At 37.6% G+C, this 12,864-nt stretch overlaps 1 pseudogene; it reads left to right on the top strand.

The window, feature by feature from the left end:
• The first annotated feature begins 1,096 nt into the window (after positions 1-1,096).
• LOC102142063 (ADP/ATP translocase 2 pseudogene) lies at positions 1,097-2,037 on the top strand (annotated as a pseudogene).
• The last annotated feature ends 10,827 nt before the right edge of the window (positions 2,038-12,864 follow it).

Genomic DNA, 12,864 nt, shown 5'->3' with positions numbered 1-12,864 from the left:
AAATAAAGGAATGCTTAAAAACATTTTCTTAAACTTAGCCTTTAAGAAACATATATACATGTTTCTTAAACATATACATATAGAGAACATACATATGTTCTCTATATATATGTGTTAACCATATAAAGTGGTATGAAGTAGTGGTGATGTAAGATCATACAAAACAACAACAAAAAAAGTCATGGGGGTGAACTTTCAAGAATGTTTTTAATAAATTATATTATTTCAGTTTTAAATATGTGTGTATGTAATTTTAAAAATAGATGTTACTGAGCACCATCTTACATGAAAATAGCTACTCTCAGGCATATGTTTTGCTTCTCCATGTGCTGCTTTTCTGATTATGAAAGTGAGTTTCTGATGAGCTGGTTTCAGGGGATGTAGCTGGGTTGCAGCATCAAGTGGAAAGAATTTCAAGCATTGCCTTCTAACATGTAAACACACAGGGCATGTGGGTGGCACATTCACAACTGGATCAGGACTGAACAGTCTCCAGACTATTCCAACCAGATCAGAAGATTTACCCTGGGGTCCATGAATAGGCTTTGTCTTCGGAATCCCTGAAACTGTACTCATCTTCCGGTTTTCTTTCTTTCTTTCTTTTCTTTCTTTCTTTCTTTCTTTCTTTCTTTCTTTCTTTCTTTCTTTCTTTCTTTCTTTCTTTCTTTCTTTCCTTCCTTCCTTCCTTCCTTCCTTTCCTTCTTTCTTTGTCTCTCTCTCTCTCTCTCTCTCTCTCTCTCTCTCTCTCTCTCTCTCTCTCTCTCTCTTCCCTTTTAAGGAAGACAACTCAGATGTTTTCATCAGAATCTCAGTGGCGTCTGTGAACTGAGGAAGTGAAAGCACTCCTTAGCTAGAGGACGACAGAAACATACCTCTGAGTACCTCCGTCTGGTGTATTTGACACGGTCTGCTTTTCTTAGGACCTGTGAAAAGGTACAGACGTTTATTCAAACAGAAAAAGAAAGCATCTCTGCACATTCCCACAAACCCTATGCCCTCTTTTAATGTGTCAAAATTCAACAGGTCGGAGTGTTTTTCACGGTGGAAGGAGAATCCTAGGAACTGCTTAATACAAAAACCTAGGAAGCCCCGGAGTCAAAGCTGGTTCCTGGCCCGGTCCCGTCCCGCAGCAGCCTGCCTCCTCTTTCCTTTCAACATGACAGATATCGCTGTGTCCTTCGCCAAGGACTTCCTGGCAGGTGGAGTGGCCGCAGCCATCTCCAAGACAGCGGTAGCGCCCATCGAGCGGGTCAAGCTGCTGCTGCAGGTGCAGCATGCCAGCAAGCAGATGACCGCAGATAAGCAATACAAGGGCATTACAGACTGCGTGGCCGTATTCCCAAGAAGCAGGGAGTCCTGTCCTAGCGCAGTAACTCGGCCAATGTCATCAGATACTTCCCCACCCAGGCTTTTAACTTTGCCTTCAAAGACAAACACAAGCAGACCTTCCTGGGTGGTGTGGACGAAAGACTCAGTTTTGGAGCTACTTTGAGGGAATCCGGCATCAGGCGGTGCCGCTGGGGCCACATCCTTGTGTTTTGTGTACCCTCTTGATTTTGCCCGTACCCGTCTAGCAGCTAATATGGGTAACTGAAGCTGAAAGGGAATTCCGAGGCCTCGGTGACAGCCTGGTTAAGATCTGCAAATCTGACGGGATTAACGGCCTGTACCAAGGCCTTAACGTGTCTGTTCAGGATATTATCCTAGCTTCCTGCTTCGGTATCTATGACACTGCAAAGGGAATGCTTCCGGATCCCAAGAACACTCACATCATCATCAGCTGGATGACCACACAGACTGTCACTGCCTTTTCTGGGTTGTCTTCCTATTCATTTGACATCGTTTGCCCCGCATTACGATGCAGTCGGGGCGCAAAGGAACCGACATCATGTACACAGGCACATTGACTGCTGGAGGATGATTGCTGGTGATGAAGGAGGCAAAGCTTTTTTCAAGGGTGCATAGTCCAGTGTTCTCAGAGGCATGGGTGGTGCTTTTGTGCTTATCTTGTTTGATGAAATCAAGAAGTACACGTAAGTTATTTCCGATGTTTTTTTCCCCCTGTGAACAGGCATGTTGTATTATATAACATATCTTGAGCATTCTTGACAGACTCCTGGCTGTTAGTTTATCAGTGGCAACTGTTTATTGGTTGAAAATAATATTCATCTGACCAGTTTTCTCTTAAAGCCATTTTCATGATGATCATGATGATGGGACTCAATTATATATTTTATTCCAGTCACTCCTGAAAAACAACAAATTTGAAGAAATAAAAATACCTAAACAAAAAAAATTTTTAAAAACCTATGGCTTTTTATTTACTAACAAATTTAACCATGGCTATGATGTGCACCCTTCATTACACAAATGTTCAGAATGAAAATTCCCTATGTATGTGAAGTTATGCATATTTTAAAGACTAAGTCTCGCTCTGTTGCCCAGGCTGGAGTGCAATGGCACCATCTCTGCTCACCACAACCTCTGCCTCCTGGGTTCAAGGGATTCTCCTGCCTCAGCCTCCCGAGTAGCTGGGACTACAGGCACGTGCCACCATGCCGGGCTAATTAGAATATTCTAAAATATCACATTTTAACTTTCTGATTATTTTTGCATTGAAGATAGCAGCTAAAACTTTGTCCAGTGTAAAATGGAGAGAGATCTGTTGTCAGTTATAAGTGGCACAAGGGTTTGAACAACCTTTCCCAAAAGAACAACTGAGAAAGCTAAGGAAAGTATTTTAAGTATGTATATTAAGGCAATGTAAAGTCAAAGGGATGGTGAAGAATTATATATTTGAGACTCCCAGGAAATAGAAAATTCAGAGATTGGAACACTGTTTTTTAGGTATTTCCTGGCAGAATCTGCTCATTTAGGGGAGGTTCAGAGAGACTGAGAAAGTGAATAATGCATTCTAATGACTCATGCTGCTAAGAAGAAAAACAATCCAGACTTAGAGCCCATTAAGAAGGGAGAGCGGGTTGAAATTTTGAAGAGTGGCACCATAGGGAAGCAGTTTTCAAAGTGTACCTATTATCCAGATAGCCTAGATAATTTTTCCTCACCTAAGGCCTAGAATGAAGCACAGAGGAACAAAATGATGAAAAACAGAAGATCTAACATACATAAATTGGAGTCTTGAAGGTTGTATAGAAAAGACAACCTGTTTACCACACTCAGCACTTCACTCCAATGTCAAATGTGTAAAACCTCGTATGTGAGGTATGTGTGGTGTGTGCTTGTCTGTGTGTGGTATGTGTGTGTGTTTTTTCCCACACCGACTAATTCTCCAATCCTCCAAACACCAACTGGGTATCTTAAATTCAGTTATGATACTGACTACCTGAAGTTAATGCAGACCCCATAGGTAAAGGGATCAGTCCCACAAAACCGTACCCCACTTCACACACTCAACACAAGTAGTGGGTCCTTATGTTACCCAGATTTCTGTCCAACTTGGCTACAAGTCAAGGGTTCCCATGAACCCCTCCTTAAGTTCAATATGTTGCTAGAATGGCTCACAGAGCCACGAGTTCATAGGAACAGAGATTCTCCCTTCTCCTAACAGAAGGGGCTGTCCCCTGACTTACGTTGTATGGGAGATCAGAAGAGGCCTTGCAGAGAGGGGTGGTGGTTTGATCTACTTGGGGATCTTCTGGGTGTCTAGGACTATGGCCTGGGCCAAGCGGGAGGCCATCATTATTCATAGGCCATCTTGTCCCTCTGGCACAGGAATTGAATAAACCTATCACTCAAGATTCCTTTTCTACCCCAAATCCACTGCTGGTTCATTTCCCAAGGACTCCTGAGTACTACAAACCCATTAAAGCACTGCAACTTTACTGGTCTGTGGCTATAGGAACAACCCAGTCACCTAAAGACTATGTATTGAGTATCACAAGTTACTGATTTCAGCACCAGGGAGCAAAAAGACAAATATCCCTGTTCTGTGGCACTTACGTTCTAATGGGCTAGACAGAGAAACAACAATATGCATTAAAGTAATTCATTCATGCAATGCTATAAGGAGATTAGAGGTGTAGGGAAACTTTAGAGGAATGTAGTGAACCAGTTGGAGGAAAAGTGGAAATGTAATCTTTTCAATGGAGTTGCCAGGACAGAACTTGTCCAGAAGATGATTAGAACCATTTAACTTTTCAAAGCCCTGAAAGTCGAAAGGACCCTACCTGACCTCCAGAGGTTCTGGGAGGATAACAAGGGGTAAGGCACTTCCAACTCCTCTGACAACTTGAAATCCCAAATTTGTGTAACCTCTTGTCTCAGGTTGTTTTCTGTGGACATTAGTGCCAGGTAAATAAAACATCTTCATGGTTTCTGTTCTTAGAGTGTCCTTTGAAACAGTCTAAAGTGAAATCAATTCCCTAGAAATATTTTATTCTAGTCAAACCAACCAGCCCCTTTATTTCTTACCTTTTGACAACTTTTAGTTGCCATTTGTAAGAGGTTTGTGCAAACTGCAATTACATCCAGCACATAATACTAGAAGCCCATGGGTACCCCATGGATTGAGAAGGCTTCACAAAATAAAGTTTCTGGATATGGAAATAAATTTTGGTGAACGGAAAATCACTTATCAGAAAATCTAAAGCACATTTTCCCTCATCAGCCAAATTGTTCCAGAACTTTACAAAAAACAAAATGGTATCAGCTTTTAGTATCTCTAATACGTTCCTTTATTGCAGACAGCCTTCTGAATCACATTAAAACCACAGGATTGGAGTTGCCACAAGTTGCATTTTATCAGCACAAATGAGGGTGTTATTTTTTTCTTTTGCCATAGAAATTAGAGCGATTATTTCAATTCAAGCTGTGATAGTTCTGGGGAGAATGATTGCACATATATTATTCAAAAAAAAAGAAAAAAAGAAAAAAGAAAAGCTCACAGTAGGAATCTGCAATGCCGTGTTTAGTTTTGTTTGTTTTTTTTAAACCCAGCTACTTAGCAGTAATTTATTGGCCTATTACTTCCACACTTTGCTGAATTCAGAAAGTCTATACTTGTCATGTTTACAACTAAACATACTCATAATCCTTTATCTGCAATGAAACTTTAAAAAAGTCATAAACCAAAGTAAACATCAATTAAAAGATGCTGATCATAAATTTAGAGGATATTAAATAAAATATTCTTAAAAACTCTCTTCTTTAAAGTTTCATAGAGTCCAGTATCCATGTAATAAACCTTTCAATTAGTGCTAATGCATGTTACAGAGTTTCTTGCTCTGTGCTGAGGGGTATTCAAAGGAAATGGACACAGAACTATCTGTAAAAATGCTTTTCCTCAGCAAACTCCCTCTAACAGTTTTCAACACAAAATCAGATTAATGAGAAATTCAGGAAGACCTGCAGCCTACACTGAAATATCTGAGTGTAGGACAGAATTTATAGAATGAAATTCCTCCTCACTTTTTTATGTATAAATGAATTTTCTTACAAACCTCAAAAATTAGACACAATTTTGCTTGAAATTTTGAAATCTATTTTCTTCTTCATATTAATTAAATAAAAAATTTCCTGTCAAAAATTGAGGCACCAGCAGATGGAGGAATTAGTGAAAAGCCAGGGCAGTTAGAGGGCTGGGTCAGTGACACCGGACAGCTCCAAGGACAGGAAGTCAGCTCCTCTCCTGCTGGTGGAGAGTGGAGAGCAGAAGACTGGAGCGATGACAGTTAACGCAGGCATTGCTGGAAGGTAATCCTTGATTCTTTACAAAACAGCTTTTTGGGGGGCACTGCTGGAGGTTCACTTAAGAAGAAGTAGACTCCCATGTCTAGGGAGGAAAAAACAAAGAAAAATATGTTTGATTACTAGTGAAATTAATAGAATTTGTATATAAATGTCATTTAGAAATCACTGACTTATGCAGTCTATTTCTTTTTTGATATGTGTGGTTAATACTACTTGGAACCAATTGCTTACATTAGGCTGGTGCAAAAAGCACCATTACTTTTGCACCAACCTAGTAAATTAGTGGTTAGGGGATCAATATTAATAGTGACCAGCAGTGATTAGTAAGAGAATATACTACTAATCAATATCTCTTAAAATAACTTCCATTGGAATTAATGAGAATTTTATGAATGAATTCCCCAACTGTGGTTCTGTTAAATTCCAGAATTATTTTTCTAGGGGCTTGTGGTTTTCACTTGTAGTTTTTAAAACCACACTGCATTCCAGCAATACTTGATCATGCTGCCAATGTGAAATAATTCCTTGAAACTGCTAGAAATATAAATCAAGTTTAGGCATTAAAACAGTCTCAAATACATGAGATACTCTCATATTTGAGAAGAATTTGGGAGGAATAAAGGCTAGATATTTTACTACTCCCTCTTCCATTTCAGTTTGCCCACTTTGATTTGGGTATATCAATTCATTTTCAGAAAAAATAGACTGAATCTTAAGAACAAAGCACTAAGTATTTGTGGCATTCTCAAGGAGAAAAAAGGTACATCAAAACTATTAAAGATATACCTTATTGAGATCCTTTATATGATAAACTAAACTTAGCTATCTTTAAAAATAGAATGTATGTGAATTCAGACCTTTCTGTTTGAGTGTCAAAACATATCTCAACTCATTGGAAAAGTAGTAAACATATACATTATTCCACCTAAGGCATAACTACTTGAAGGTGCCCTTCAATCAGATGCCATAAATTACATCTTGAATATGAAGGAAATTGCAATATGAATATACATAAATCATTAAAAATACAATCTATCTTTTCAAGCTATGTATGAAATTGAATGACATAAACTATAGAGCCATATTTCAATATTGAAAGGAAACTCAGAATAATTTTTGCTGGATGGAGAATAGTGACATGCTATTACAATAAAAATTTAGCCCAAACTGCCATTAATGTCTAATACAGAGAAAAGACAGCAATTATTATTATGAGATTAAATAAGAGAAATAAAAATGGCTGAGTGTGTGGTTGAGAAAGCATGGATTAAATAAAAGGGAACATATTTTAATTATAAGACAAATTAAGCAATGAAACAGTTGGCAAGGAAAATTGACTTTCATCACTGTCAAAGTTGGCTTTAGATCTAGTAAGAAATTCTTTTAGAAAGCTTTTATAAAGGACATTGTTTATAAATTTGCCAAGTTCGTGTAAAAGATAACCTTTGAGAATTCCTTGTAGTACAACAAAAGATATCATAATCTAGTTAAATATGACTTGATATTAAAATTAACTCGTCTCAAGGTTTTTTCAACTTAGTTCCAAATGTTTAACATAGCTCTGGAAAGCAAGAGTTTAAAGAAAAAAAAAATGGGCTGTTTAAAGTAATACTTTTTGCATAGAGAAAACATGGTACACATGTAAGGTATTATAACGTGAAACAGAGAAGTCCATAACCTAGAGCCAATTATGGAATGACACAATTGCCTACACAAGGGAAAATGATAGATGTGTTCATTCCAATCCATTGCTGAAATAAAGGATTTCTCTTATGTAGAACATATGCATGTATATATGTATATATATGGAGAAAAATATATTTATTAATTATGTAAATATAGAGAAGAAAATAATTACTCCTGGGGAAAAGAATGACTTGTAAGTATTTTAAATCTGTATGAGCTGGGTCATTCCCTGTGAATCTTTCAAAGACATTTTTGCCTCTACTTCAATTTTCTTCTGTCATTTCAATTTATAATTATAAAAAGAGAACATTGCTTAGTGGTTAGCATAATGGGATATCATGATGAAATCATTAACAGAGGAATCTGAGACCTTGAGATGAAAAGAAATGTAAAGTACTATCTTTTAGTAATAAATGTCATAACTTAGATTGTGCCCATAGTAACTTAAAGTTTCAGTGACAGGGAACACAAGAACATATCATCTGCATTTTTTGTAATGCTTCCAGATGCCAGGTCCTCTGCTAATTGCTGCAAATAAAAGGCAAGGACAGATACGGTGCCTATCTTTACCAAACGGAGGAGGCAAGCAGTGAAACCTAATTGTTAGTAAATAACTGCTGGGATCAGTGCCTCAGAGGAAAGATATGGAGAGCAGAGAGAATGTAACAGAGGGCCTAATGTCCTCTGAATAATAATGGAATGGAAGGCGTTCCTCAGGAGACTGCTGAAGTATTAAAGGGTAAACTAGGAGAAAGGATGGGGCAGAAGACATTCTAGGCACAGGAAATCGCATCAGCAAAGGCCCTGAGTAGAGAGCGATCTTAATATATTGAAGGAAAAGAAAGAGAGTCCCTGCGGTTGAGGCACAAAAGCCACAGAGAAAGTGGAGCCAGAGGAGGTTGCAGAGCTAAGCAGAACTTCTATCATGTGAGCTTCTAAGGCTCATTGCATTAAAAGTAATGGCAAAAACCACAATTAGGTTTGCACCAAACTAATAAGACAAATCCAGGCTCAATTTAATTACAAGGTGAAATTCAATGGTGTTTTAATCTGAGAGATGAAATATGGTAACAGGACTATTTATCTATATTTCTGATATTCAAACTAATTGTATGATAAGCATATGGATCCTAGGCCATGTTCACTGGAATCAAGGCCCAAGTTAGTGAAGGGGAATGTGGACAACACGACCTATTAATTCCTTGGGGTAAGGGTTTGCAAAGAGTAGATTGGATTGGAAGAACATTGATCAAGAAGAAAGTGTGGACTGAGCTATGCATGACTCTTAACCTGGTAGGAGACCAGGGCACAAATTGAGGGGGCCACTGGTGTATAGGAGGGCAAAACACTGCTACCAAAACTTGGATATTTTCCTTTCCTTCCTGAAAGAATTAGCTGGAAGTGTGTTTCCTTCTGTTAATATTCTAGTATTATTTACAGGATACCAGATGACGGCACTTTGGTTCCTATTGCTGGTGTAACAAATAGCTGCACCCTTAGTGGCTTAACACAACAAAAATTCGTCTTACAGTTCTCGGAGATAAAATGTCTGAAATGGCGCCACTGGGTTAAAATGGAGGGAGACATTCCTTCTGGAGGCTTCAGGAGAAAATAGTTGTATTTGCCTTTTTCAGCTTCCGGGGGCTACCCACATTCCTTGGCTCCTGCCTCTGTTCTCTCATCACTTTGACCTCTGCTTCTATTGTTACATCTCCTTGTGTGTGTCCTGCCTCTTTCTTTTACTTATAAAGACCTTTGTGAGGACACTAGGCCCAGGATAATTGTCTCATTTCAGGATCCTTAATCACGTCTACAAAATCATCTTTGTCATATAAAGTAACCTAGTCACAGTTCTGAGGATTGACTGGTGGACATCTCTGGGGGACCATTACTCTGCCTGCCACAATGACACAGCCAAATTTCTGGGAATAATGGAAAAAAATGTTCTAAGCATTCAGACCTGCCTTCTCAGAAAATAGTTGATATGAAAACTACCTTCAACAATAGTAGAAATTGGGAATATAGATTAATTATACTTTAAATAGAATAAAAAGGAAGAGATTGAAGAACACAAAAGACCAACTCAGATTTTATCTTGTAGAAAATGTGCAGGTTTCTTTCAAGGGCTCAGTAGAGGAGATCTAGGCAAGACACCCTCCATAGAGTCTGAATTAGAAGGGCAGAGTTGGCAAGAAAGTGTTGAAAGTGTCGCACCTTGAGAAAGGAAGATGCTAGTCCACATGAAATCCCACTCACTGCTGGTTGTCAGTGGGTAGCATGTGCTAGGTTGCATAAGGGAACAGTCACACCAAACTGAATGCTTCTCTCTAATTTCCAATCAACCCACTGCATGGAAATTATTTTTCTGCCATTCATGTATTTATTGATCTACCCATCCAACAAATATTTCATCAGTACCTCCACACTTACTACAGGTTCCCTGGATACGGTGGTGAATAAATCAAGGTTTCTCCTCTCATAAAACTTATGTTCTAGATGGGAGAGAAAGACATTAGAAAACAAATAATTTGTAAGATGGTATTAGGTAACACTAGGCTCTAAAAGGGAAAGTAACGCTCAATAAGGTAGTAGGAGGGAAAAAAGAAAAGGAAATAAGAGACGTCTGAGCAGGGACGTGTGAGCAGAAACCTAAAAGAGAGAAAGAGAGTTATCTAAATGGATTTTGCAGGGACATGCAGAGAGGAGAACAAGAATCAGAAGCATCTCCTTGGCATTCTCAGTGGACACTGAGGAGGCAGTATATCTGCGGAAGAGAACGCAAAGGGACAGTTTGAAGATAATGAGGTTAGGAAGGTGTCCTAGGGTGTGATCATGTAGGTCAAGCTTCTGGATTTTATTGTAAGGCTATCGGAACAGGGGAATGAGGAGATTTAATCTGCATCCTAAAAGGTAAGCAGCAGTTTACCAGCTACCAGGGAGGCAGGAGAGCAAGAAAAAATAATAAAGTTAGTACTTTGTTGTTACAGGAGTAAGTAGGGCAGCTTTAATTAGAACTCCACTTGAAGACTGTAGAGTTGAAGAGGAAAGAAAAAAAGTTGCCTTTGTCTATTTGTGCTGCCATAACAAAATGCAATAGACTGGTAATTTTATAAATAATAATAATTTATTCCTCATGATTCTAAAGTCTGGGAAGCCCAGGATCAAGGCACTGACCATACTAGTGTCTGATGAGGGCAGCTGTCTGCTTCCAAGGTGTTGCCTTGTAGCTACATGTTCCAGAGAGGGGGAACGTGGCATCCTCACATGGCAGAAATGACGGAAGAGCAAGAGAGCACTCACTTCAATCTTCAGCCCTTTCATAAGGGTGCTACTCCCATTCAGGAGGATGGAGCCCTTATAACTTATCACCTCCAAAAGACCACACATCTTAATACTGTTGCAGTGGGGACACCATCTTTCAAACCATAGCAGAAGTGATTGTATGTTGCTGGAGAGGAGGTGGCATTCCTCTTTAACTCTGTCCATGATTTGGAAACCTCTGTCATCAATATTCAGCTTCACTGAACAGGCTGAAAGGCATGAATGACCACACAAGCAGGCAGTTGGACTTTTCCCTGGTGATGGTTCACTATGGAGCACATAGTCTCTTTCCTGAGACAAAGAGTAAAGCCAAAATGGAAGCAGTGGAGTCCAGGCCTAGAAAAAAGGCTAAAGAAAGCTAGTCAATAGCTAAGTAACTACAGGAAACACAATTTTTAAAATGTCCAGGACCAAGAATCCATTACTGGAGGAAGTATTGATGTATGAACTGCCTCAATTCTTTGGGGCACTAGAATTAACAAAAAAAATCCTGGTAATCAAAACTTACCCTAATCAACAATCATCCTGAAAACAAACAAACAAAAAGGACTCTGGCGGTATTCAGATGTACAGTAGTGGTACCCAGGTATGATCTACCTATATTTCTGTGGGGTAACTTTATAATCAAAGGTATATCTCTTATTTTTCTATAGATGACATGTGTTTTTAAAAGCACTAATGCCTATTATTTAATTTGCATCATAAAAGAAGAGCAAAAGTAACACTTAAGAGTTGTATTTGAAATAAAGATGTACTTAAGATAGTGCCTTCGTAGTACTTCCTAGCCCTTTGAGACTATGTGGATAGCTTTGCAGTATCTTTCCAGAAAACATGTACAGAAAAGTTCAACTTGCATTTCAAATGAAAGACTATTTACTTTCATATATAGACATTTACCACTGTAGTATTTTATCATATAAGACTATAACCCTTTATTTGAAAAGATTATGACAACACTAAATATCAAACCTTACTGAATATTGCCGTAGCTCTAAAAATGGTTTAAAATTTGGTAAACTAAAATAGGAAAGAATAAAACAGTGTCAACAATAACAACTCCAAAATGTAAGGCCTGCAAAGGAGAGCAGTTGAGAAAGAAACTAGAAATTCAGAAACTATAAACTAGAAAGTATAAAAGCTTTTAAAAAATACTTATCATGACTTTTTTAACTCCTTTTTTAAAATGTGTTCTAAGAATATTAAAACAATATAATGATCATGATAACATGGAAGTGTCATTTGAGTTTATTTTGATTTAGATTTCTCATTTGGGTTCTGTTTCCTTTTTAATATGTAATAGGTATTTGATACATATAAGTTTGAACAATACATAAGAATTTCTGTTTAGGATGTAGAAAGATGAAAGAAGGATCACTCCACCTGCACAACAAAGAATATGTGTGAAAATCTACAAATCAACTGTCATTGAACATATCTGAGAGCTGAGATCGTAAGGTGATCTGGTTTAAGTATGGTTTGCTTTTCCTTACCAAAAGTCGCTTGGAAATTTGACCCCAGTTTAGTGATGTTGAAAGATGAAGCCTAATGGAAGGCATTTAACCCATGGGGCAGATTCTTCATGATTGGCTTGGTGCTGTTCTCACAGTAGTGAGTTCTCTGCCTGGTAAGACTTAGTTTCCACAAGACTGGATTGTTGTAAATGCAGGATTTTGTCACTTTCCATGTGTTTTGATTCAAAATGAAATGATCAATGAAATTAAATCTCTAGCCGTATTGACTAAGAAATAAAATTAAATCTCTAGCCATATTGACTAAGAAAAAAGAAAAAAGAGGTAGATTGCAAATGTAAGGAATAAAAAAAGGGACATCACTATAGACCCTATAGATGTTATAGAAATAATAAGGAAATATTTTAAGCAACAATTTAACAAATTATATTCAATGAACAAATTTCATAATGACACAAACTCCCAAACTCACTCAAGAAATTATGTACATATGACACAAATATATAAATCATATATATAATTTTGTTTTTACTTATATAAAAATATACTTAGTATTTAATTTTCTTTTTATTTTAATTGATATAGAAAATTTTCTTTTTATTTTAATTGATATATAAAATTTTATTTTTATTTTAATTGATATATAAAAACTATTTGTAGTACAGATACTCCAAGAAAG

The sequence above is a fragment of the Macaca fascicularis genome, chromosome 3, assembly GCF_037993035.2.
Source record: "Macaca fascicularis isolate 582-1 chromosome 3, T2T-MFA8v1.1".
Lineage (NCBI taxonomy): Eukaryota > Metazoa > Chordata > Mammalia > Primates > Cercopithecidae > Macaca > Macaca fascicularis.
This window is presented reverse-complemented; position numbering and strand designations above follow the sequence as displayed.